This window comes from Podarcis raffonei, chromosome 7 (genome assembly GCF_027172205.1).
Source record: "Podarcis raffonei isolate rPodRaf1 chromosome 7, rPodRaf1.pri, whole genome shotgun sequence".
NCBI lineage: Eukaryota > Metazoa > Chordata > Lepidosauria > Squamata > Lacertidae > Podarcis > Podarcis raffonei.
The window spans coordinates 75896045-75922695 of NC_070608.1; the positions used below are offsets into that span (position 1 = coordinate 75896045).

General features: G+C 42.1%; 1 protein-coding gene and 1 non-coding gene across 2 annotated transcripts in view; one reads left to right on the forward strand and one right to left on the reverse strand.

The window, feature by feature from the left end:
* The window catches only part of LOC128417895 (dynein axonemal heavy chain 3-like), a 584401-nt gene that overhangs the window by 223654 nt on the left and 334096 nt on the right, over window positions 1–26651 (forward strand). The window lies entirely within an intron of this gene.
* Window positions 17653–17756, reverse strand: LOC128418126 (U6 spliceosomal RNA). The gene has a single exon (XR_008331667.1). It is a non-coding gene; the product is annotated as a U6 spliceosomal RNA (small nuclear RNA).

Below are 26651 nucleotides of genomic sequence, written 5' to 3' on the forward strand. Positions count from 1 at the left end.
TTTTGTTTCTGGTTTTGCAATTTTATATGAATTTGTATTGCTCTTCCCACCACCACCACCCAATCTTGGTTATATTTTATGTAAACCATTGAGATTATTATTTTTTTAAAAAAATTGAGCATTATATACATTTTATTTTTTAAAAAAGGTATTTAGGAGGGTCCCAGAGAACATTTGGATTTCCTCCAGTATCCCCTTTTCATACCTGAAATGTTTGGTTGTAAATGTTTGAGAAAATCAAAGTCATATACAGTCATAATTCATGTTACGTTTGCTTCAGGTTGCGCGTTTTCAGGTTGTGTCCCACAGCGACCCGGAAGGTTACTTCTGGGTTTTGTCGCACGCGCATGCGCAGAATTAGCGAATCATGACCCGCGCACACGCAGACGCACAGACGCGGGTTGCGTTCTGCTCATGTTACGAACGGGTCTCCGGGACGTATCCCGTTCGCAACCAGAGATACCACTGTAGATATACATGGTATAGTTTTCAGGATTCTGTGTTGCAGCAGTAATTGATGATGTTCTAATATGGCAACAATGTGGTCTGGGTAGCAGCAGGGGAGGAAGTTGCCATGGCATCCACTTGACACATGTTTCCTGGTTCCAGACATTACTGCTACAGACCGGAATCCTGACCATGTCATTAACCTCTAGCAATAAATCTGTGATGTCTGATTCACACAAGCAAGTTTACAACTTGATGCTACAGGCAAGGGAAATAAACATGGTTGTTGTGCAAACCACCCCAAAGTACAGTAATTTCTCGATAGGAAATTAAGGCAACTCATCACCAATAGATTAGGTTGCTATGCTATCTTCTGAACAAACCTTTCTATTTTGTTGAACCTGGCAACATACGCAGCCTTGTATAACCTGATTGTTTTTCCAGAATCTTGATCAGCTGAGGAAATCTGTTGCTATAGTTTCAGTTGGGAAGCAAAATAGCTTTCACCGTTATTATAAATAAAGCATAGTGGAAAAACTCCCCCTTTATCTCCCAAGAAATAAGCATTGTGCTTGTGGGTGAATTCAAACACATTAAGGAGCAGCAAACTGTAAAAAAAGGGGTGAAGTGGACACTAAATTTGTCATTTGCAGATTCTTACATGAAATGACCTAAGCTGCATCTCTTAGACCGATCTGCAGGTTAAAAAGTCGCTATCCACCAACTTTTGCAAATGTCACAACACCATTTGAACATAACAAAATATGCCATTAAATGCATGTTGGCATACATATTTAAAGACATTATACACACACACACACACACACACACAGGTATATTTATTGTATTCACTTTACATTCTGCCACCCAAAGGAGCCTAGGTTGGCAAACATCAATTGCATTAAAAAGAGTTAAAAACTTTCTAAAAACATCTAGAAATAATCACATCACATCAGTCAATGGTTTCAGAGTTGCTAGGAACAGGGTAAAGAGGAATGTGCTTACACTTCTGCTGAAAGTCAACAATGACAGACATTAATGCACCTCACCATAGAGGGCATGCCACAAACAAGGAGCCACCACTAACTAGGCCCTGTCATGAGGTCAATGCCAAAAAGGCCACCCCCAGTAGAAACATAAAGGAAATATTGGTACAAACATATGAAAAGATATTGGACCAGAAATTACCCCTTCCTAATTACAGTTTGCCTCCCCAGAATACAGGTGGGCCAGACCCCAAGAACATCAGAATCTGGTCCAATTATACTGGATAATCTGCAGTGGGGGGGGGGAATGATGATTTACTCCCCTTTTTAGGGCCATCTCTGCAAATAACCAAGAAGACTCCATAAAAATACTTCATCAATGGATTTTGACTATAGTCAAAAGAGTTGGTTACTGTACGCTTTGGAGGGAACAGAACGAGAAAGGAATCTATTGGCATATGTAAATATGTATACAAAATTTGGGAAAAGGTGAAGGAAATTTCTGAAATCACAAGGCATATCAGTGCCTTCAGACCCCAAATTGTGTCTTTGATCAATTTTGGTAGGTTGATTTAATATAATATGTAAACCACTTTTTCTGCTAGTAGCTGTGTAGACCATACACAGGACTGGAAGGGGTTTTTCTTCAAACATTTGGTTTTAAACAGTGATGTTCATCTTTATTTTTGAAAAACTGACTCATAAATTAGGGGTCTCTCAGAGTGAAGTTAAACCTATGGATTTTGCCTCCTTTGGCAGCCATTTGTTATTTATATGGCAAGTCAATCACGGCATAGCAAGTCCTGATGAAACATGACTTTACGTGGTATTCATAACATTTGTTTTGCATTCTCTTTGTATCAGGTCAGTTTTTGTTATAATTTCTAATTTATTACGTAGTCTCTTGAGAACAGATGTGAACCCAGGGGTTTGGGGTACAGTTTTTTTCCTCTTTTTGTTATTTTATTTCATATTTCTTACTGGGCTTTTATTTTAATTGGATAAGAAAGCTTTAAAAATGAAATAAAAAAGAATCTGCTCCAATCTAAAATAAATGATTTTAGCCATAGTCCTCACTCTTCCCCTACAGCATTTTCTCATTTACACCACCACAACTCATGCAACATGATGAACCAAGGGAGATTACATTCAACAAGTGCGGCATCAGAAACTGAAGACCACTTCACCCCCTAGAAGCCTGATCCATCCTCAGTCTAATGCAGAGTTTTTCAATGAACTAATCTCTTGAATGAGAAGAAGTGTTCTGAGCAGTGCAGATTAAGGGTCCAACTTGTTATAGAGCCATTCAATACAAATCCCTTCTTTGAGAATGGAGCACTCATCTGGGTTTTCCTTTAATAAGAGACAAATGTGTGTTTCATGTCCGTGCCAAAGATAGTTTCACCTCAGGTCAAGGGAAAACATCCATCAAGAGAAAATTGAGATGACAAATTGCTCCCTGAATGAGAACAGAGAGGGAGGGATTACTATATTGTTTGATTATTTACCAGTTTCCAGATGAAATGCTGAAGAATCCCCCACTCTCTTTCCTCCTCCTCCTCCTCCCTTTTCCTCTTCCTAAGGCCTCCTTGGTTATGCCTACTTTTAAGAATGAACACTTAAAATCATTTGGTAGTTGGCCCAGCTATCTTTTTACATTCCCAAATAATATCATACCCTAAAGTTACCAGATTTTTTTCAATGAATCCGGGGACACTTTTCAACTTCACTGGATTTTGTATGGGGACTGATTTGTAAATCCTGGGACTGTCCCCGGGAAACAGAGATATCTGAAAACCTTATCATGCCCTCCAAGTGTTCCTATTTTGCAGGGACAGTCCCAGATTTACAGAAGCCATCAGTTTTTTATTTGATCCTGGAATGTAATACTTTTCCTTAGGTAAAGGTAAAGGGACCCCTGACCATTATGTCCAGTTGCGGATGACTCTGGGGTTGTGGCGCTCATCTCGCTTTAGTGACCGAGGGAGCCAGCGTACAGCTTCCGGGTCATGTGGCCAGCATGACTAAGCCGCTTCTGGCGAACCAGAGCAGCGCACGAAAATGCCGTTTACCTTCCCGCTAGAGGGGTACCTATTTATCTACTTTCACTTTGATGTGCTTTTGAACTGCTAGGTTGGCAGAAGCTGGGACCGAGCAACAGGAGCTCACCCTGTTGAGGGAATTCGAATCACTGACCTTCTGATTGGCAAGCCCTAGGCTCTGTGGTTTAGACCACAGTGCCACCCACATCCCTGTTTCCTTAGGATGTCCCTATTTTCATCAGAGAAATGTTGGGGGTTGTGGTGGGATGTCCCTATTCTCATCAGAGAAATATTGGAGGGTATGGAGTTATGCGACCCCCGAGACAAGGAGATAAGTAACTATACAACCTTTAGAAGATATCTGAAGGCAACCCTATATGTTTTAATGTTTAATGATTTATTATGTTTTTATATATTTTGGAAGCCACCCAGGGTGGGAAATGGCTGTCCCTACTTTCACTGGAGAAATGTTGGAGGGTGAGCAATATGCCTTTGATAGTATGTACATTTGCCAAGCATGTTGCCAGCACCTAGAAAACCCCACAGTGGAGAATACTGGAATCAAAATTTGAACTTTCCATGCATTGATTATCCAAAGTACCTCATCAGTACAAGTCCATCCACTCTTGTTGGAGAGCTGAGGTTAATAAAGCAGAGTTATAAGTCATCACAATCTAATCAATGTGCATCTTTTGGTTTGTATATATATCAGTTAACAGTGGTTTGTTGAGAGAGGGATTTTTTTCATTGCAACAATAAGAAAAATCTGCAAGCAGCTGATTAATGAGCTATGACATCCTTAGTATAGATTTCAATATGTAGATTCATAAACCCTTAACTGTTGGAAGATAATTTACATTTAATTTAGTGGGATTTTAAAATGCATATCTGCTATACATTCCAACGATGACTGATTTCAGTCTCTGAGAAAATGAAATAATATTCACTTTGTTTAGAGTAACTTTGCCAATATTAATCCCACATGAATGGCTACATAAATATTAAGGCATCTTTTAAAAAGACAAGAATACTTCATATCAGGTTTTGTACCCAAAAAAATCACCCTAAATTAATTTAAGGGCAAATTGACTTGTCACTTTATTGTTGCATAAATTTGGTTTTCAGTCTCCAAAATGCAATTTTTCTACTTCTTAGGTGGCACCAGAGCTTTAAATCCATCAAAAGAACAACAAATTGCCATAGACACTATGCCATAAAGAAAGTGTTATGGAAGATTTGTATGACAAAGTCATGAATTTAAAGGATATGGAACTGGTAAACACATTAGACTGACACAAGGACTTGGTAGGCTGAGCTCATTGTGTGTGAACTGAAAATGTCTCCTTGAAAAAGTACCCTGGGCATGATGGTCCTTGTATTTGTGGTTGTTCCCATGCTTGCCATGGTCTATGTAAAGCAGGGCGGGGACTTTTTCAACCCAAGAACCACAGTCCCTTCTGGGAAAACCTTTGAAGGGTACATTCCTTTTTTTTCTTTTTAAATCATTTTCAATTTTTACAAACATTTTAAAAAAAGGTTACGAGACGTCCCCGTTTCCCGGGGACAGTCCCTGGATTTACACATCAGTTCCCTGACAAATTCCTATCATTCCTACTGAAGTTGAAAAGTGTCCCCGGATTCATTGAAAAAAATCTGGTAACCTTATTTTAACAAGGAAAACAATGTCTTTGCAAATCTAATTAACCTTCCTCTCGACTTCCTTCCCCTCCTTTCTGTGGATATTTATTTTAAATATTTTTATTACTGCATATACAATTTAAATATATTTACTAATTTTCCCTTATCTTCCCCGTAATTATCTCTTACTGCATGTGTTTATATCAGTCCCACTTACGTTTTGATTTGCTTGCAATGTATCTTCAAATAGTCAATAATCTCCCCCCTTCTATTTTAAAAAGTCTCTCCTCTTGATTTCTTATTCTTCCAGCGAGTTTCGCCATTTCTGCGTGTTCCACTAATTTCAATAGCCCACCTTCCTTTGTCTGAACTGTTTCTTCCTTCCATCTTTGGGCATAAATCATTCGAGCAGCTGTGGTTGTTGCTGTTGTTGTTGTTTAGTCGTTTAGTCGTGTCCGACTCTTCGTGACCCCATGGACCAGAGCACGCCAGGCACTCCTGTCTTCCACTGCCTGCCGCAGTTTGGACAAACTCATGCTGGTAGCTTCGAGAACACTATCTGACCATCTCATCCTCTGTCGTCCCCTTCTCCTTGTGCCCTCCATCTTTCCCAACATCAGGGTCTTTTCCAGGGAGTCTTCTCTTCTCATGAGGTGGCCAAAGTATTAGAGCCTCAGCTTCAGGATCTGTCCTTCTAGTGAGCACTCAGGGTTGATTTCCTTAAGAATAGAAAGGTTTGATCTTCTTGCAGTCCATGGGACTCTCAAGCAGCTGTGGTAGCATACATAAACAAAGAAAAGCTTCTGTTTCCCCCCACAACAGTTACCTTCATCACCCTCCCCTAGCTCATGATAAATCATTCCCCAGAAAGCTTTTGCTGTCTTACATAACCACCATGGGGGGACACATTCCAATGCTGAACAGGACCAGAAGCAGAAGTGGGCATAAGATTAAATGTGGATTTTACCTTTGTAAAGAATACTAGCTTTTGCACACACACAAACCCCTCTCTATTCTCCATCTAGTCAAGCACAAGGCATTATCAGAGTTCAAGGATCTATCCCTATCAGGCAAAAATGCTCAAGGAGGAAGCCAAGTGAGGCTGGGGAAGAGAGTGTGTGGTCTGGGGAGACTTCTAAGGACCAGATAGAGACCTAGAGAAATACATTTGCCCTCCACCTAGGCCTGAGGTTCCCCACTGGTCATGTTGTGCGGATGTCTGATTATCGTCTTTCAAAGCAACTACTCTATTCCGAACTTAAAAATGGAAAGCATAATGCTGGTGGTCAACAAAAGAGGATTGAAGACTCTCTCAAAGCAAATCTAAAAAAATGTAGCATAAACACTGACAACTGGAAAACACTGGCCTGCGAGCGCTCCAATTGGAGAACAGCCTTTACCAAAGGTGTCATGGGTTTTGAAGACGCTCAAACTCAGGACGAAAGGAAGAAACATGCTAAGAGGAAGGCACGCTTGGAAAACCCTCACCGTGATCAACTCCTGCCCAGAAACCTATGTCCCAACTGTGGAAGGTTGTGTGGATCCAGAACTGACTTCCACAGTCACTTACGGACTCACTGTTAAGACCGTGTTCTTGGAAGACAATCTTCTTCAGCTACGAGTGATCGCCAAAGAGGAAGAAGAAAAAGGTTTTGGCTCACATGGGACCCCTAAGACTGTATTAAGAACCTCATGCAATTAGTATATCTTACTACATATCTGACTGATGCTTGGGCAGAATATGCTGCCAGAAGAAGCAAATGGGCCAAAGCTTTTACAGGGACACCCCCATCCCTCTCCGATTGTCATGGAAGCAATAAGAGATATAGCTACAGTCATGGTGGCTCAGGCTACATATGGCAGGGATCTAATATGTCATAATCTGTAAATCAACTATGGGCAGGGATTCTGCTATTAAACATCACTTCTCGCTGCTGTTGAAAGCATCCAGCTGTGGATTAGCTTTGTGCAGGCGGAAACAGTTCAAGGAAAATCCTAAAGGTCTTAAAGAATTTCTTCAAGTAGCGTTGCCAAGACTTCCAAAGCCTGTCCAAGCAAACAAACATACAAACAAACAAGCAAACAAAGTGATCATGAGCTAAATAGCTCCATATTTTGTCCACTGCAGAGACTTTGGCAAGGAAGCCCTGTAGCATCTGCTTCTATTTTTTCTAAGCTTCCAGCCAAGACTTACAGCATTTCAGACATACAAGCGGAAAACAGACTTTCCCCATCTATTAATATCCAGTCTAATATTAATTTAAAGCTTCACGATGGGCTAGTTAGCAAACCTCTTTATTGTTTCTTCAGATTGCTCTTAAAGGCCTTCCCAGATGATTAGCTGCTGGAAGAATAAATGCACACTTGCTGTCCATTTTTGTTATGCAGAGTTGTGCTTCCATTTTGGGATATTGCATTTCCTAGTGCATACTATAATATTTGGGGGAAATGCAGTTCTCCACCCATGCACACAAAACCTAGCTGGATCTGGGTAGAATTACGATAGTGCTCGGGACATACTGAAGAGTTCTTCTTCTTAAACATCAGGAAGCCCCTAAATCATGGTGCTTTCAGATCCAAATGGCAGTTGCAACCACAAATGAATAGTAATACTAAACAGAATACAATTTGGGTGCTTAAATACTTCACAAACATCATCTCATTAATTCTTACAAGGGGGCAGGAATCAGATATATATGGTGATCTAGTTCTTTCAGAGAAAGCTCCCCCAAAACAAGACAAATGCTTTGCTCTTCATTCTGGTCAATGGCTTAGAAATACGTGGTTGGAAGATCATATTTCCATCAATAAAAGCAACCTTATCCTTCAGAAATAGGAAGCTGCCTTATATTATGGACCAAACTATCTGGTTGGCTACTTTGAGGACAAGATGTTGGTCTACATGGGCCATTGGCCTCATTCAGCAGGTTCTACTTACGTTCTAGAAATACCATTAAAGGTATATTTGCATTTAATGTGCATTAAAATAAAACAAAAACCCGCAAATAGCAGACTGAGGAAGGGGAAGGGATCATTATTAGGATCACAGCAAGCGGAAGGGGTGGGTTTTAACCATTTCCTTCCCTGTTGTACTCCTGGTGGGAAACTGCAATTTGCAATCAGTTTTTTGCTCAGTGCAAATCTTGGCAGCTCAAAACATGTCAAAGCATGCATACAAATACAAATTTTGATGATGAGGGGGAATGCAATTAAATAATATTTTCAGAGAATATATACATTTAAATATGTATGTTGAGAGATAATACACATTTAAATATGTATTGAAATACAGTGGTACCTCGGGTTAAGTACTTAATTCGTTCCGGAGGTCTGATCTTAACCTGAAACTGTTATTAACCTGAAGCACCACTTTAGCTAATGGGGCCTCCTGCTGCTGCTGCCGCGCCACTGGAGCACAATTTCTGTTCTCATCCTGAAGCAAAGTTCTTAACCTGAAGCACTATTTCTGGGTTAGCGGAGTCTGTAACCTGAAGCATATGTAACCTGAAGCATATGTAACCCGAAGTACCACTGTATATGTATATTTTGAGATGCTTTTTTCAGATCAAGGCAGAAGCAGAACTGCATAATACTAAAAATCATGTGAAAGTGACATAGAATAGAAACAGTCAGATTCGCCCTGTGTGAATCCGTTTAGGCCCAGAGTGAATTGATGGGTTGTTGTTGTTTTTAAGTCAATGATGTTAACCTATCTAATTTCTAAAACCAGAATATACATTACATGCATGGAACTAATAAATGCTGTCAAGAGAAAACATTACCCTTGGCTTGGTGGAGTTGGGCAGAAAATGTAATAGCCGCATTTACAGACTCTGATCACAAACAACAAATATGACGCTCAGGGCTTGATTCAGAAACCTCTGACAGCTGCTGCCCACTGAACCTTCAGCATGTCTAGCTGGGCGTCAATGTCAATCTGAATTCCTACATCTCAAACAGACATTCGGAACTGGCTTGGAGTAATTCAGCCAGCTTTTACCTCATAACATATTACTACACACACCAGTTTGCTTAGTGACTGCTAGCTGGTAACTGAATTAATACAAACTTGACAAATCTTCCTCTCTGAAGGACTTTCGACAAGCACTGGAAACAAATGCCATTCTGCATACATTCACCTATTTCTAATAACTAAACAAATGTGATTTAATCTGCTTGAATCAGAAGATCAATCAGTTAGGGATTTAGTTTATTAGCCCCTGGGAGCCCATTTAAATCAACAATGGCTAATCTTAATAAGTGGGGACTGTGAGTTAATGGTACAGCTTCTATGTCTGAGGCAATTTTGGCCCTTGTGTATTCCTGCAGCAAGGAATTAAAGAGAAGATATAGAGCTCCAGCCTCATTTACACACACTCTCCCCATGATGTGAGAACGGTTTCTCCATGGTACCAGACTCTCCAAGTGTCCCTATTTTCCAGAGACACTCCTGGATTTACAAAAGCTGTCCTAGTTTCTGATTTGATCCCAAAATATCCCATGGCCACCACTGCTGGCCTCATCCCTTGGGCAGCTCATACCCAACTCCATTGTATTTATTTACTACTACTACTACTATTACTTCACTACTTCTCCAAGGAGCTCAAGATGGTTATGTCCCTCCTTCTTTATTCCTCAGAAGAACTCTGCAGAGTAGGCCATGCTGAGAAGCAATGAGTGGCCCAAGGCTACCCAGTGAGATTCATGGCTGATTGGGGATTTGAACCCTGCTCTGCAGGGTCCTAGTCCAACCTCTAACCACTGCACCACACCGGCTTGCCCACTTATGTCCCCCTGTAGCAAGAATACAGTGGTACCTCGGGTTACAGACGCTTCAGGTTACAGATGCTTCAGGTAACAGACTCCGCTAACCCAGAAATAGTACCTCAGGTTAAAAACTTTGCTTCAGGATGAGAACAGAAATCACGTGGTGGTGTCATGGTGGCAGCGGGAGGCCCCATTAGCTAAAGTTAAGAACAGTTTCAGGTTAAGATCAGATCTCCAGAACGAATTAAGTTCTTAAGCCGAGGTACCACTGTACTGGAGAAAAGAAATAGCCATCACCCAAATGGCTGCAGGGGAAAGGGGGCGTTTCCCTTCCAAATATCTTGCAGGGTCTTGTTCCATATGTTAACTGGAATTCCACCATCCTAGGGACAATGTTTGGTCCCAGTGTTTGGCCTTCCTTCCTGACAGAGCCGTCTTTCCCATAGGGCTTAGTGGTGTGTCACGCCAGGGCGCCGGCCTCTCAGGTGTGCCCCAGCAAGTGGGGGAGCTGCGCGGCTTTGCCGGCGGCCTCCCCTTTCCCTGCATGCATGCCAGCTGTGCCCCGCCAACCATAAGGCTAGCGGGCATGCAGCTTCCCTCCCAAGCCTCTACTGGGATCGCTCTCCTCCCATGGAGGCTTGGGAGGGAAGCTGTGCTCTCCTCCCGTGGAGGCTTGCGAGGGGCGCAACTTCACTCCCAAGCATCTGCGGGGATAGCTCTCCTGCAGCAGCATGCGGGAGAGTTGTGCCCCCCGATGGCTGGCAGTGCGCAGCTTCGGCCACCCCAACACTCTCCGTGGTAATTTGGGGGCACTGGGTGGATATTTGCACCCCAGCACCACATCTGCTAAAGACGGCCCTGCTTCCTGAGCTGGAGCCCATCTCTGATATAATCTGTGCTTGAGCTTGGAAAACACTGCACATCCCCTATCTCATCTCCCCCTTATAAATGGAGCCTCAGTCCCCACCCCCCCAGGAGCTGCAAGGTGCCAAGAGTTCAAAGAAAGAGCAAACGTTTGCCGCCCTTTAAATTTATTGCACAGCTCTGGGATGCTAAGGCGTTCCTAGGGAGCGATTTCTGCTGCTCCAAAATACCCCTTTTGCGTCTTCCTCTGCCTATTTTGCTTCAGGGTGTCCTAGACACAGCCGTTGCTAAGCAGCCGGGCTTTCATCTTCCCAATCACTATGCAGCTGCTGAAGCTCATGCAACCCCAGCGACGGGCCCTCGCAGAGCTCGTGTGACCTCTTAACAGTGCTGCTTACAAGAAAGCCCCAAAGCTTCGGCCTACCTGTCACAGCGGTGCATGCAAATTGCTCATTAGCATGTGCTAATTAATTCCACGCACGCAAAGCATCTCCCTAGCTGGAGAAATGCGATGCCGCAGAGGCATACGGAGACTGACAACGTGTCAGGCAGAATGGCACCAAGTCTGCTGGTAGGGGAAAGGGCCAGGGGGAAGGAGACTAGGTCCCCTGAAACAAAGTAAAGGGAGTGACAACAGGCAGGACCTAAGAAGAATGATCTCTCCATGCCCTTTCTGCTGAACAAATATGGCTATGGGTTGGCATTCCTCAGCTCAGCCTGACATTTAAGAATTCACCAGCCCTACCTGTTCAGCAGAATATTTGCTGTCTGCCATAGTAACAAACAAGAGCAGGTTTCGGGGAGCTGACATTAAGGATGGGTAAATTGTGTCTGCTTCCAGTCCATGACACTCATTTTTGAAATCTATCATTCTACAGTGGTACCTCGGGTTAAGGACTTAATTCGTTCCAGAGGTCCGTTCTTAACCTGAAACTGTTCTTAACCTGAAGCACCACTTTAGCTCATGGGGCCTCCTGCTGCTGCCACACCACCGGAGCTGTTCTCATCCTGAAGCAAAGTTCTTAACCTGAAGCACTATTTCTGGGTTAGTGGAGTCTGTAACCTGAAGCGTATGTAACCCGAGGTACCACTGTACTCCACTTTTGCATTCATCCGCAAGATGTACATACGTTCCTCTGAAAATGTGCATTATCATAAATAGGTATCAGTACATTTTAAAATGTGTGTGTGCTTAAAATATATGTTTTGTTATATTTATATCCTGCCAAGAAATGTGCTACAGCAATCAGAGGAGCACAGAAACTAGTGGGTAGGTAAGTTTTGATCCACACATGCTATTTGGCTACATAGAATTCTATGCTAGTGGTATTCTCAGCAGTGTGGTGTGGCAGTTTAAAGGTTAAGGCAATTCGAAGCTGCAGTCCTAAAACATGCCTCAGAATATTATAGGGTGCACAGGGTTCTATGACAGATATGTAGGAGTTCCTCAGCAGATAAGTCATTTCAGAAAGGGCTCCCTGGAAATAAATTTTTTGACATCTACTGTCTGAAAAGATGCATTTCTTTTTTTAAAAAAAACCTCTAACAGGTCAGGAACTGTGAAGCATACTTTAGTAGGAAAAGAAAAAAGCTTGTGGCACCACAACGAGTAGCATTTATAGTACAGTCTACAAAAACTTATGCCTCGGTGTTTCTGTTAGGTTTGGTGCCTTCCAAAAGCGTTGGACTACAAATCCCATCAACCCCAACCAACACAGGCTGTTTTAAGGTATCACAATGCTCGGTGCTATTTTTCTAGAAAAATAGGTGCCGGAATTCCCCATGAACACCTTCCTTGTTCTCTTATAATCGTAATGGCCGCCACCTGAGAGGTGCCGGAATAGAGTTCCGGTGAGCTCCAGCTGAAAAAGGCTGTGACAACACTGCTGTTTTTGCTCTGACTAAGACAGCTACCTCATGGAAGAGATTTTAGCAGAGTAGAGGCAGAAGCAGGTAATCTTTACAGCAGGGATGGTGAACCCATGGCTCTCCACATCCATTAGTGGGCAGTGGGGTTGGGCATGATTTCCAACATCAAGGTGATCTCTGCATTGGGAAGCCATGTAAACAATGCCACCCCACTCTGTTCTAGCAGAAGGACTATCCAGATTTTGTTGGACTCCAGTTCACATTCTACCTGACCAATGCTCTAGGGTGGTGGGAGTTGGAGCCCAGAAACATCTTGAGGGCCACAGGTTCCCCACCCATGTTTGCAAGGTATCTGTCAAAAGGTTGCGAGGGAAAAATCCGTATTCCTATTTGAATACCACGGTTGAAAAAAGAGTAATCTGGGATGCAAGTAAAGCGGTCATGAGAGGGTTTCTGATCCAACAGAATGCAATAAAGAAGAGAATCCTAAATGAGAAAAAAGATAAAATCTTGGAAAAAATAAAAGAAGGAGAGAAGAAATTAAGAGCAAAACCAAAGTCGCAAGAGATTCTGAGAGAAATAAAGTTATATCAAGTACAATATATGAAAATGATAAACCAGGAAGTAGAATGGAAAATTAAACAGATGAGACAAAAGACATTTGAATCGGCTAATAAATGCGGGAAATTGTTAGCCTGGCAGATGAAAAAAAGACAAAAATTAAACACTATCACAAATTTGGATGTGGAAGGAAAGAACATACAGAATCCATTGGAGATTAGAAAGTGCTTCCAGAGATATTTTAAACAACTATATACACAAGGGCCACAGAAAGAGACTGACATAGACCAGTTTTTAAAAACAAACGGATTACAAAAAATCTCTCAAGAAAACAAGATAATGCTGAACCACAAAATTACAGAACAGGAGGTAGAAGGTGCCATTCAGAATATGCAGTTGGGTAAATCTCCAGGGCTGGATGGCTTAACCTCAAAATACTATAGATCTTTGAAAGATTGGTTAATTCAGCCACTAAAGGAGGTTTGTAATGAAATTTTGGAGGGGGAAAAGGCGCCAGAGTCATGGAAGGAAGCTTACATTACACTTATACCGAAAACTGAGTCTGAAAAGACACAACTTAAGATCTACCGCCCCATATCTCTGCTCAATGTGGATTACAAAATTTTTGCTGATATTTTGGCTAATAGATTAAAAAAAGTACTAGTTGAAGAGATACATAAGGACCAAGCTGGCTTTCTCCCAGGTAGACACTTGTCTGACAACACGAGGAATATAATTAACATTTTGGAGAAGTTGCAAGTGAACATTAATACCAAAGCAGTTTTAATTTTTATAGATGCGGAAAAAGCCTTTGACAATATTTCTTGGAATTTTATGAAGAAAAATCTTCAGGGAATGGGGGTGGGTCAAGGGTTTGAAAATGGTATAAGTGCAATTTACTCAGAACAAAAGGCTAAGTTAATAGTCAATAATGCGATGACAGAGGAATTTAAGATAGAGAAAGGGACACGACAAGGCTGCCCAATTTCCCCATTGCTTTTTATTTCGATCCTGGAGGTTCTCCTAAATATGATCAGAAGGGACCGTCTGATTAAAGGTATTCAGGTCGGAGCCAAACAATACAAATTGAAAGCTTTTGCAGATGACCTAGTTTTGACGTTACAGGAGCCAGAATCTAGTACGAAAAGAGTATTAGAATTGATTCAAGAATTTGGTCATGTGGCAGGATTTAAGTTGAATAAGCTAAAAACCAAAGTTTTAGAGAAAATTTTTACACCAATTGAGAAGGAGAGGTTTCTGAAGGAGACAGGTTTAATATTAGTTAAGAAAGTAAAATACTTGGGGGTTAATATGACTGCAAAGAATTTAAATTTATTTAAAGATAATTATGAGAAATGTTGGACAGAAGTGAAAAAAGATTTGGAAATATGGTCAAATTTGAAGCTTTCCTTGTTGGGTCGAATTGCAGCTATAAAGATGAATGTATTGCCAAAAATGTTATTTCTGTTTCAGTCATTGCAAATTCTGGACAAGATGGACTGTTTCAAGAAGTGGCAGAAAGATATTTCTAGATTTGTCTGGCAGGGCAAGAAGCCCAGAATAAAATTTAAAATACTAACTGACGCAAAGGAAAGAGGTGGATTTGCCCTGCCAGACTTTAAACTTTACTATGAATCAGCAGCATTCTGCTGGTTGAAAGACTGGCTGCTTCTTGAGAACACAGACATTTTGGATCTAGAAGGTTTCAACAATGTTTTTGGGTGGCATGCATATTTGTGGTACGACAAGGTTAAAGCACATAAAGCATTTAAAAACCATATTGTCAGGAAAGCATTGTTTAATGTCTGGATAAGATACAAAGACTTATTGGAAAATAAAACCCCAAGTTGGTTGTCACCAATGGAAGCTAAGGCTCAGAAAAAGCTCAATATGGAGGCCAAATGGCCGAAATATTGGGAAATATTGGAACAAGATGGAGACAAATTGAAATTGCAGAGTTTTGAGAAATTAAAAGATAAAGTGCGAGATTGGCTGCATTATTATCAAATAAGAGAGGCCTATAACTTGGATAAAAAAATTGGCTTCCAGGTGGAAAAATCAAAATTGGAAACAGAACTGTTAGATCCCAAAACTAAGATACTTTCAAGAATGTATAACTTGGTGTTAAAATGGAATACGCAGGATGAAACGGTTAAATCTGCTATGATTAAATGGGCACAAGACATTGGTCATAATATTATGTTTGCTGACTGGGAACAGCTGTGGACCACCGGTATGAAATTTACGGCATGTAATGCCTTGAGAGAGAATATTATGAAAATGATATATAGGTGGTACATGACACCAGTCAAGCTTGCAAAAATATATCATCTGCCCGATAACAAATGTTGGAAATGTAAAGAGAATGAAGGTACATTCTTTCACCTTTGGTGGACGTGCCCAAAGATCAAGGCTTTCTGGGAGATGATCTATAATGAAATGAAAAAGGTATTTAAATATACCTTTCTGAAGAAGCCAGAGGCCTTCCTCCTGGGCATAGTCGGCCAATTGGTGTCAAAGAAGGATAGAACGTTCTTTATGTATGCAACAACAGCAGCAAGAATACTTATTGCAAAGTATTGGAAGACACAAGATCTACCCACCCTGGAAGAGTGGCAGATGAAAGTGATGGACTTTATGGAATTGGCGGAAATGACTGGCAGAATCCGAGACCTGGGAGAAGAGTTGGTGGAAGAAGATTGGAAGAAATTTAAAGATTATCTGCAGAAACATTGTAAAATTAATGAATGTTAAAATGATGTTGGATTGGAAATAAGTGGTATTAGCAACAAAGTTAATAAGAATATGCAAAAATGAATTGATAATGGATGAAAATACAGAGCTACAAAATGTTAAGATATAGAGTTAAGATAAATGAAAGAGGGCAAGGATTTGCTGATTTGATTATTTAAATGGGAATACAAGAAGGGGAGGTGTGAGGAGGTCAAAGAAAATAAGCAAATGAGTTTTAAGTTATGAAAAACGGAACCCTAATTTTCCTTATTTTTTCTGTGCTTTTATATGTTGTATCTTTATTTTTCTTTTTTCTTTTATTATGTGTTCTTGTATTTATGTTTTTGTAAAACTTCAATAAATATTTCTTAAAAAAAATAAAAAAATAAAAAAAAAATTTTTAAAAAAAATCCGTATTCTTACAGCCACAGTTTTACTTTGGAAACTGGAAACAGCAAGTCCAATGTGTGGCTCGATGGGGACACCCTTGAAAAATAATCACTGCAGAAACCCACTTTGTGACCAAGGGCATCTCTTGTATTTCGAAGGCTAGGCTTGAAATCTCATCAAGAGCTGCTTTAAAAATAACTGCCTTGTCAGCTTGAGTCAGTCACTTGGCTCTGGAGAATTCTGATACTGCACAGCATTTCTCTTCAAGGAAAGTCTCCAGTAGGCTGTCATTTTGGATTACAGACCTGTTACACAGATTCTACGTCTCAATGAAATCTGTATGCCACAGAGCTCCACCAACTGCATACATGAAGGCATCAAAGAAAAGAGGCCATTTAACAAATGTGGAACACATTTTTTCAGTTGTAGGAAACCTCGGGAAATGAATTTGTCCCATTTGTGCTAGCTCCGGTATGAGAGGAAAGAATAACAAATGCTCTTGCCGAGGCTATTGAGAACCCAACCCTTCCATGACCTTCAGCCCCCTGATAAGAGCTGGCATAAGCATCAAGTATCTGGGCAGCTGCCTGGGTCTAAGCACACCAGCAAGGCCAACCAACGCTAATGCCTCCCTCCCCACTTGCTTTGACTCTTCCGCCCACCCTTTCACTCAATTGCAGCTGTATCTCCTATAGACTCATGGAAACACTAGTTTACCCCTCACAGAGCTACTATTCCCAGCACCCTTAAAGCCACGTGCAGTTCCCTCACTGTGAGAAGTGAAGCTACAGGGAACCAGACAGGGGGCCTTCTCGGTAGTGGCACCCACCCTGTGGAACGCCCACTCATCAAATGTCAAGGAAATAAACAACTATCTGACTTTTAGAAGACATCTGAAGGCAGCCCTGTTTAGGGAAGTTTTTAATGTTTGATATTTTGTCGCTTTTTTATTATTAATAATATTCTGTTGAGAGTCAGCCAGAGTGGGTTGGGAAACCTAGCCAGATGGGCGGGGTATAAATAAATGATTATTAAATGTACGTTGAATGTGCCTTCTGGTGGTTCCCTCATTGAGAGAAGTGAAGTTACAGGGAACCAGGCAGAGGGTCTTCTCCATAATTGTGCCCGCCCTATGGAGCGCCCTGCCATCAAATGTCAAAGAGATAAAGAATCATACAATGTCAGGGACTTGCTGGATGAGGAAGAGTAAAAGTAAGTAAAAGTAAAGGACCCCTTGGCGGTTTGTTGTTGTTGTTTAGTCGTTTAGTCGTGTCCGACTCTTCGTGACCCCATGGACCAGAGCACGCCAGGCACTCCTGTCTTCCACTGCCTCCCGCAGTTTGTTCAGACTCATGAAAAATATGGAACGCTTCACGAATTTGCGTGTCATCCTTGAGCAGGGGCCATGCTAATCTTCTCTGTATCGTTCCAATCCAGTCAAAGGCGACTATTGGATTGCGGCGCTCATCTGGCTTTCAAGCCAAGGCAGCTGGAGTTTGTCTGCAGACAGTTTTTTCCGGGTCATGTAGCCAGCATGACTAAACCGCTTCTGGTGCAACGGGACACCGTGACGGAAACCAGAGTGCACAGAAATGCCATTTACCTTCCCATCGCAGCGGTACCTATTTATCTACTCGCACTGGTGTGCTTTCAAACTGCTAGGTTGGCAGGAGCTGGGACAGAGCAACGGGAGCTCCCCCGACTGACCTTCTGATCGGCAAGCCCAAGAGGCTCAGGGGTTTAGACCACTGTTGTTGGGGTTTTTTTTGAGGAAGAGTAGTTGGCGCCAACTGCCCAAAAGCCCCCCAGAGATGACATGGAAGAATAAGACTTAGACCCGGGGTCATGGTGGTGGGACACTAAGGAGCAGTCTGGGAAAGGGACGAGCTAGGACGTGCTAGAAGCAGGGGGGTTGAACAATCAAGGAGCATCAGAAGAAGGTGAGCCTTCTAGGACAGGGTTACAGGCTGAAAGTCAAACTCAGAGAGGAATCAGAGGTTTTCCTTGCTACCCAGCAGCAGAACAATCCTAGTCCTGCTGGCTCTCCTGAAGGCAGCCCTGTGTTGGGAAACTTTCTAATGTTGGTAGCTTCCCAGAGTGGCAACCCAGTCAGATGGGTAGGGTACCAAAAACAAATTACTACTACTTTGTTGTTGTTGTTTAGTCATTTAGTCGTGTCCGACTCTTCGTGACCCCATGGACCAGAGCACCCCAGGCACTCCTGTCTTCCACTGCCTCCCACAGTTTGGTCAAACTCATGCTGGTAGCTTCGAGAACACTGTCCAACCATCTCGTCCTCTGTCATCCCCTTCTCCTTGTACCCTCAATCTTTCCCAAATCAGGGTCTTTTCCAGGGAGTCTTCTCTTCTCATGAGGTGGCCAAAGTATTGGAGCCTCAGCTTCACGATCTGTCCTTCCAGTGAGCACTCAAGGCTGATTTGTCTTAAGAATGGATAGTTTTGATCTTCTTGCAGTCCATGGGACTCTCCAGAGTCTCCTCCAGCACCATAATTCAAAAGCATCAATGCGTCAGCCATCAGCCTTCTTTATGGTCCAGCTCTCACTTCCATACATCCCTACTGGGAAAACCATAGCTTTAACTATAAAGGAAAGGTGATGTCTCTGCTTTTTAAGATGCTGTCTAGGTTTCCCATTGCTTTTCTCCCAAGAAGCAGGCGTCTTAGTTTCGTGACTGCTGTCACCATCTGTAGTGATCATGGAGCCCAAGAAAGCAAAATCTCTCACTGCCTCCATTTCTTCCCCTTCTATTACTACTACTACTAAAAGTATGACACGGCTCTACTCCATCCCTAAATGTTTGCCTTTGGAGCCTCCTCCTCTAGTTCACTATTTCAGTGAAACTGTTTTCAATGTGGAGCTAACTGAGTCACGAATCTATGCTACAGCTATTGCGTTAGTAAAGGTGACAAGAGGACATCTAGAGCTGCGAGGGATCACATAGTTTTCCCAAATGCTTATGAAATCAAACACAAGCTCTGTTTGCACATTGGCCAGTAGCGGGAGAGAAGACTTATCAGAGGATCTTAAACAGCACAAATTTCCCTCCTCCCTTTCAGCTTAAGATGTGGCAGAGGAACCAAAAATAAATGAGATGCGTGAGAGATGTGTTAAATATAGGTAGGCTGGCATGGCAGTTTGAAAGAAGTCTGTTGGGTTATTTGAAGGTGAGTCGCATGTATGTCCAGGTATTCCTTTCTCACCCTTGAGCTTCAGAGATGGAGGAAGAGAGAGAATATATGTGTAGCAAGAAAGGAACAACTTCAAATTACAGTGCATATCTTTCAGAAAGCAAATTAGATGGACAAAAGGAACCAAGCTATTCAGAGTCAGTCATGCTTCCCTCAAAGCCTCGGAGAAAGGTTTATTTATCATCCCTCACTCTGCTCCTGAACCTCTATGAATTTGCTTTCTAGGATAGCAGCACAAGGGAAAACAATGGATCCACATCCTTTCAGGCAGGCTAATGTTATAACCGCAGCTTTTCACTCAGAGCCTTGGAGCCAAGCACTGAAAAATAAAACTGAGAAGTACAATAATAATAATAATAATATATATATATATATATATATATATATATATATATATATATATATATATATGCAATGCAGTCATTCTTATGCACCAGTGATAAAACCTGGCATAAGAGGCTTTTGCTCATCAGGTTACATTTCCTCTTCTTTTTTATTTTTTACTGGTGCTGTGCTGAAGATATTTCAGAGAGAATTATAATCCCCAAGGTGAATAAGTAATATGTGCCCAATAGGCCTAGGAATAACAAGCTCCGCTTCTCGTAAAAACCACATCACCTCTTTTATGATTCAGGTGGCAAATAGTGCATAAATAACTATAAAACCCTTACTCCGATTATGCTGGACAAAGATTGTCATCTCTAGGGAGCGCCACTGATCAAAATATTAGGTATCGTGGAGAGATGCCTCACTTGGAGATTTTGGTGTGCTTCTTCAAATTGAGATGGGCAATAATGGTCTAATCCAGACTGTGGGAACCTGTGACCCTACAGGTTCAGTTGAACTTCCGCTCCAAACAGCACCAGGATTCATAGCCAATGTTCACAGATGATGAAAATTGCAGTTCAAAACATCTGGAGGGGGACATCTCTGTGGTTAATCTTAGAAGCCTGTGAAGTCCAGGGCATTCTGGGTAGGAATCTCCACATCAGTTCTCATGAGCATTGTAACCCTAAAAACATGCCACTAGGGTCTCCCCCCCTCTCTTTTTCCTTCCCCCAGAGTTGGTCAGAGCAACTATTATATGACCAAGAATAGGAGAGTCTTCTCTTATGGAGTGACTGTAGAAATAAAACAACGAGAAGAAAAATGACCAATATATGCCAATTTTTGAAGGAATACAAAATTTGGAAACTGAATTCTTCTGAGCAGTCTCTAACCATTCCAAGTTAAAAAGAAAAATCATCTTGTCAACATGTTATGAAATCCCAACCCTTCCAAACAGAATGTCCTTGAAGCATGACATTTAATGGAATGAAGGGGAAAGACTGGAATGTGAAGGAAACACAGGATCAGAGACTCCACTCCATTCTCCTCTCCAGTTTTCCATTGCCATTCCAGACACACAAGACTCTGGGTCCACCAAGCCTTCTTTCTAAAGGGAGGAGTGGGAGCAAATGGACCCCATCTTAGTGGTGGGAATGGCATTCTGGCAACTGCAGACAAGGCAGATGTCCCATCATGTCTATAATGCAATTCATGGACACGGGTGGCGCTGTGTTCTAAACCACTGAGCCTCTTGGGCTTGCTGATCAGAAGGTTAGCCATCCAAATCCCCGTGATGGGGTGAGCTGCTGTCCCAGCTTCTGCCAGCCTAGCAGTTTGAATGCACGCCAGTGCAAGTAGATAAATAGGTATCATTGCGGCGGGAAGGTAAGCAGCATTTCCATGCGCTCTGGTTTCTGTCACGGTGTTCCGTTGCGCCAGAAGTGGTTTAGTCATGCTGGCCACGTAACACAGAAAGCTGTCTGTGGACAAACGCCAGCTCCCTCACCCAGAAAGCAAGATGAGCGCCGCAACCCCAGAGTCGTCTTTGACTGGACTTAACCGTCCAGGGGTCCTTTACCTTTATCTTTTACCTTAGCGCAATTCACCCATCTCATGCAATTTGAGGGCCCATTGTGCTGAGAGGGAAGTTATCATCAATGCAAAGGAGCAGAGAAAAAACTCTTTGAGATCTCCTAGAGAAATAGCTGTTCTGCTGCTATTTTGTGTAAATTTGCTCACATATATACTCAGAGTGCTACAAAATCATTGTCCTGTACACTAGTACCTACCTAAATGCAGGTATTTGTGTTTATTTACAAATAGGTTGCTGTACAATATCTATAGCAGCCTGACACAAGTTTTAATAGCATCCTAACAACGTTGAGGAGTTGCTCTCCAGAACATTCCAGGGAATATTTCAAATGCCACAGTTAGTCTTTTAAGAGAAAACTGCACATAAGAAGATTATTTACAGCTCCTGCACTGAAGAATTCAAGGATTTCCAATGGGTTTATGCAATGATTTATTGATATATTTTGATCAAGGAACTGGCTTATGACACACAGAATAATCTCTGCAAAGCATTCTTTCCAGCTCACAGCAGGGCTGCGTGATACAGTTCTAGGTACACTGTACGTCAGAAACTGACCTAATGCCACTTCACCAGAGGAGGTAGAAACAAACAAATTGATGTGGCAACGCAAATGCTTGGAGGAAGGAGTTTGAGATGCATCATCCATAATCTTTAGCTTCTCCTCAAAATTCCTCAGATGTTTCCCTTGAGCAAAGCCCTTGAAAACCACCTCAGTTCCTTACCATGGAAGAAATGGGGCAGCGCATATTCAGCAGTCTGCAAGGTAGAATGGAACTATGTATACATATTTATTTTAAATGGAATTATTAATAATAATAATAATAATTGTTATTATTTGTACCCCTGCCCATCTGGCTGGGTTTCCCCAGCCACTCTGGGTGGCTTCCAACAAAGATTTAAAATACATTAAAATGTCACACATTAAAAACTTCCCTAAACAGGGCTGCCTTCAGATGTCTTCTAAATATCAGGTAGTTGTTTATCTCTTTGACATCTGATGGGAGGGCGTTCCACAGGGCAGGCACCACTACCAAGAAGGCCCTCTGCCTGCTTCTCGCAGTGAGGGAACAGCCAGAAGGCCCTCAGTCCTGGACCTCAGTGTCCAAGCAGAATGATGGGGATGGAGACACTCCTTCAGGTATACTGGGCTGAAGCTGTTTAGGGCTTTAAAGGTCGGCACCAACACTTTGAACTGTGCTCGGAAACGTACTGGGAGCCAATGTAGGTCTTCCAGGACCGGTGTTATATTGTCTTGGCGGCCTCTCCCAGTCACCAGTCTAGCTGCCGCATTCTGGATTAGTTGTAGTTTCTGGGTCACCTTCAAAGGTAGTCCCACGTAGAGCGCATTGTAGTAGTCCAAGAATATCCATGGCTTCTGCTTGCGAGGTGGTAGCAATATGATGCGAGAGTCACTGGTCAGCTGCTTAATATAAATATTATTCCACAACTCAAAAACAAGAGCTTGCTTTCATACTAATCAATTATGCTGGGCATAGCGGCTCCCTGTATTGCAATTGATTTTCCCCTCTCTGGGGCAGAAGTGCAGTGTAAGCAACTTGTACATCTGTCTAGTATTTAAATTGCCATTATGATTCTCCGCATAATCATTTAACTATAAGACTGGAAGAGACCCATCTTGTCCAAGGTATGATCTATAGCACCCAGAAGGTTGATGAGAGATATTAATCACCCCCTTTTTTAACCCAGCTAGCTACTGTTAATTAATCACAACTTTAAATTGGAAGTAGGATCCAGTGTGAATCCCAACTACTTTATTCTCTATTCTATATTGATTGAAAATGTATTGTAACTTTTGAATAAATATTTTTGGGGGGGGGAATCTATGAGAATGCAGTGTTGCTACAAATCTATGAAAACTCAGGCTGTCAAAGAGTGCCTTACTTAAAGGGAATTAATTAGCAGAATATGCTCATTGAATCATATTACACCAATCTCTGGCCCAACTGCAAAGGCTGCCATTTCGTTTCCAGGCCCAATTCAAACTTCTGATTTTGAGCTATAAAAATGGCTAACTGTGGGAATGTTCAGGGATGCAGGAGAGGTTATATTGTCTGATTATATCCTTATCCAACTTGTGTTAACAAATTCCCCAATTTCAGCAGAGTAAAACATTCCCCTTTATTTTAAGTTTGCAACGGCAGCATTTGCTCAGGCTCGCTAAAGCCTCTATAATAACTATTCTGGTAACTTCCCCTTATTCCCTCATAAAATAGAAGAGACGACACAGTCTTTTACAAAAGTATAAAAAGAGTTTACTCACATTCTGTTCACAATCAGATCCCAGAAGGCAGACTTAAGCTTAATGAAGTAACATGCATTTGGAATCTATCTTATAAGAAGACAGTCCCTTTGTCCTCTCTTGGCTGGGAGCCGAGAGGGCATCTTTCACTCAGTAGATGTTGCTTCTTCGATGCATGTGGTGAAAGAGAGATGGAAGAGAAGGAAGAGAGAGATGGCTGCCCTGCCCTGTGCTTTTGTCATTACCTGCACAGGTGAGGCCACACCCACCTCTAGTGACATGTAGAGGAAGTCTGTCCCAGCCCAGAGGGAAACAGAAAGTTTACCTGCTGGCTGGACAAACATCCCTCCCCATGTTTAAACATGTTCACTCTAGGAATGTTGTACTTGACTGCTCTTGTGTTTTACATCCCACACTAATGACCTCAATACCTCAAGGATCACCCCTCCCCAGATGAACTCTCCTGGACCTGTGACCATCATCTGTATTGTTGTACTCCTTTCACTAAGCCTGCTGTTTTATGCACACTGGATAATAAGCATTCTTGAACAGAGAGGTGTTTGTTTCTAAACAAGAATATGATGCATATAGGAAACACTCCAGAACCTTTAGTAAGTGACTTTGCAAGACAAACAGTTCCTATAGCAACCTCACCCTTTTTAATACACCCCCAAAAAGTCTGGATCGAATCAGGTAAACTTGCAAATCCTACCTTATTTACTGCCTCCCTAGGCAATTTTGTTATTTGCTCCTGTGATTGTTTGTCACACCTTGCCTCTCCCTGAAGGCTTCATTTCTCTCAAGTGTGGTCTGGCTACAAATAACATGGGAAATAATATGTGATATTTAAGTTTTGGATCCCAGAAGGAATAAAGACACAGAGGCACGGGCAAGAATGACATTTACAAGCTACCCAAAGAGAGAGCATTAGAAGTCATATAATCCATATTAACTGTGGCATCCAGGCCAGACCAAGTGGAATAAAAAACTGTACAGATTTAGTCCTCGTTTTATAGAACACTGGTCAACAACAAATTTGTTGTCTGCGTTTTTTCAGTTGATTTAGGACGAATCTGATGCGCTGAATCCAAAAATTACATTGGTTTTGCTCATTCAGGTCAAGTTTTTGAGCTATGGCCACATGTCATTTTTTTTACATTTTTGTTCACATGTACGCTTGTGTGGAGCATTTTAGAAGAAGTTGGTGGGGGTAAAATGCCATGTTGAATAATAGTTTTGGTTGGAAATGATTATTTTAATGACAAGAAGTATTCAGGTCCGATAGTTCTGGGTGATTATGTCGAAAAGGGATCAGTTTGAAGTCATAAAACCTCAAAATCTTCCATAAATTGGTGCGGCAAAGCATAAAGTTGGGGGATCAAAACTAAGTTAATGGGGCAGCCGCCCCATGAAGTATCCTGATCTTCAATCAGCACATCGTCCTGTAGCTCATTGTGATGAAATTCCAGTGCCTATCTTCGGAGAACTTCCTGACATTAGTGACGAAGATGCCTCCAGTGTTGAAGGATATGAAGAAGAAGAAGTGGTTCTTGAAGATGATGCTCCACATCTATTTTCCCAAAAGGAGTTGAATGATCTAGTTCGCGACCTCAGCTTGTCAAAGGACTCTGCCGAACTGTTGGCATCCAGATTGAAGGGAAAAAACCTCCTCTCTGACAGTGCTCGCATCAGCTTCTTCCGCAACAGGCATCAAGAGTACCTCCGTTTTTTCTCAGAAGAGAAGGACTTGGTGTACTGTGCAGATATTGCGCAGCTTCTGCTCAAGCTTGGAGTGCCACAGTAAGAACCCAAAGATTGGAGACTGTTCATTGACAGCAGCAAGCGATCACTGAAATGTGTTCTGCTACACAACAGCAACCAGTTTGCCTCTATACCACTGGCTCACTCGACTACACTGAAGGAGAACTATGAAGCGGTGAAGTATGTGCTGGAGAAAATTGGTTATGATCAGCATAAGTGGTTTATTTGTGTTGACCTGAAGATGGTGAACTTTTTGTTGGGACAACAGTCTGGCTTCACCAAGTACCCATGTTTTCTTTGCATGTGGGATAGTAGGGACCGTGCTCAGCATTACATGAAGAAGGACTGGACTGTGCAGGAGGAATTGGTGCCTTGCAAAGAAAGGAACGTCATCAACGACCCTCTGGTGGACAGAGACAGGATACTCTTCCCACCGCTGCACATCAAGCTCGGCTTAATCAAGCAGTTCATCAAGGCTCTGGACGAGGATGGTGACTGCTTCACTTGTGCAAGGCTTTTCCAGGATTGACCATGGAGAAGTTGAAAGCTGGCATCTTTGACGGTCCTCAGATCCGTCAGCTCATCAGAGATCCAGAGTTCGGAAACTCAATGAACGAAGTGGAACTGGAAGCGTGGAAGGCATTTGTTCTGGTAGTGAAGAACTTTCTTGGCAACAATAAGGCCAGAAACTACGCAGAACTTGTCAACAACATGCTGAGTGCTTTCAGAAACCTGAGCTGCAACATGAGCGTCAAGATGCACTACCTATTTTCACATATGGACCAGTTTCCTGAGAACATGGGTTCAATGAGTGACGAGCAGGGGGAGAGATTCCATCAGGACATGAAAGAGATGGAGACCAGGTATCAGGGTCACTGGGACGCAGTCATGATGGCTGACTACTGTTGGACTCTGAAGAGAGACCTCCCTGCCGCTGAGCATTCCAGGAGTTCCAAGAAATGGAAGTTCAAGCCCTGAAGTTTGAAAAATGGTGAAGCAACATGCAACTTACGTGTACTTACCTTTATCAATACCCACCATTCAGTTTACAGTAAACCTGACCTGATGGAGAGAAATGGATGCCATTTCCTGATTCAGCAGTGCAAAAATACCCTAAATTAGTTGTAGAAATCTAGACAACATTCAAAAAGTAAAAAATTGTTGCCCAGTATAATCTTTTAGAAAAGAAAGCCACTGGATTTA